A 2032-nucleotide genomic window follows, 5' to 3' on the forward strand; every position below is an offset into this window, starting at 1 on the left:
ATTTTTATTTAAAAATAAATATATATTAAAGGGAAAATGGAGATGGTAGTATTTATCAATTACACCGATTTTTCACTGATCATAATTAATATTTTTATTTCTAATTTATTTAATATTTCCCCTAAAGTCTAATAACAATTTCTCATGAGTTTTTTTTATTGTTATTATTGAATAAATTTCTCATGAGCACATGTCCACTTCCATAAGGACATACTTTTATGAAGCAACTCAAAAAAAAATTAAAAAAAAATAGCAAGGACAGTAGATTGGATCCTCTTTCTACATCTCCGAAAGCGCGGAGAATAGAAAATGAATTCTTTTTTATCTCTTGACTAGTAGTCTCTTCACTGACAGTCCTCTCATTAACAATCTCTTTCATTTTATCTCTAAAAACAAACGTATTCTAATGGTGTGATATCCATATATGTAGGTCTGTTTTTCGAAATATCAAATTGTAATTAAAAAGTCATTTAAACAAATTAATTATTTTATTTATTATTTTATATATATTTTTGTAAAAAATTAAAAAATCATTAAAAAAAATTAATTTTCAAAATAGGCTTATTATTTCATTGTCCAATGAGCATGTTCTTCTCTCTCATGGATCGTGCACCACCTTATCTCTCTCTTTCGTTGGAAATAGGAAAGGAGGTTAGGTTATTGTTGCACCCAACAGTCACAACAGTGGTCATCAAGTGAATCAACTAACCATCTTATAGATATATAAAATTAGAAAAATGAATGGGAACATTAATTAGTGTCATCACTAATGATGTGTCAGTGAGTTCCATCCATTGTTCCAATCTTGTTGTGTTATTTTTTTTAAAAAAAAAAAAATATCACATCATTAATATTTGTTTTAGAATGTCATTTTTAGTGACCTCTAGCATTGTTCATAAAATTATGAAGGATGGAGAGGCAAACTTGGAATAACTGTACTACTGGAATAATGACTTTTTGTCCTTCTCACTTTTCTTTTCCTTGTTTTGCTTTTTCTTGTCATATTTTAATTTTTCTTATACACGTGCATAATATTTATGCATAACGGGGTTTTTCATTTTTGTTTAATAACAAAATTGATAGTATTGAAAATTTTGATAATTAAAATAATATCCAATGCGATACAGGGTAAACTATCAATAGGTCTTAATAGTTAGATTTAATTCTTATCAAATTTTATTAAAAATAAGTCTTGATAAAATTATCACTAAAAATAACTTTTTTGTGATAATTTTTTATATACGTCGCTAAAAATTGACTATTAATGACTTTTTTTTGCCATGATTTTTATAAATTATTGCTAAAACTTACCATTAGTGATTTTTTTTATGGCAAATTTTTCCCATAAGACCTACCAGACAATAAGTCTACTTATTAGGACCTACACGTAAGTACCCCTAATTTAAAATTATAAGTATATTTTAAGATAAACTACTAATAGGTCTTAATAATTAAACTTAATTTTTATTACGTCTTATTGAAAATAAATTTTAGTAAAATTGTCGTTAAAAATATTTTTTTGTGACGATTTTTTACATGTCGCTAAAAATTGACAATTAGTGATATTTTTTGTCACGGTTTTATAAATTGTCCCTAAAACTTACAATTAGCGACGTTCTTCTGTGATGGATTTTTTAAATTGTTACTAAAAGTTAAAAATTAGTAACTTTTTTGTGACGATTTTTTTAAATTATTGCTAAAATTTGTAATTAGTAACATTTTTTGTGACAATTTTCAAACTGTCTCTGAAAATTACGAATTAGTGACGTTTTTTAATAGTGTTTGATGAAAAATATCATTAATTATCATAAGCTCTGTTGGATAATAAGTTCACCTATTAAGATCTATACGTAAGTCTTTCTATATTTTATTATGATTTTGTTAATGATTTAAAATTTCTGTTTAAAATTGATTAAGCTAAATGTAAATTAAAAATTTTAGAGACAAAATTAATAAAATTTAAACTTAACAAAATAACACAAAAACACATATATACTTTGTCTTTATCTTATGGCTAGGGGTGATTGCGTTT

The sequence above is a fragment of the Camellia sinensis genome, chromosome 2 (genome assembly GCF_055761805.1).
Source record: "Camellia sinensis isolate YWXY chromosome 2, ASM5576180v1, whole genome shotgun sequence".
NCBI lineage: Eukaryota > Viridiplantae > Streptophyta > Magnoliopsida > Ericales > Theaceae > Camellia > Camellia sinensis.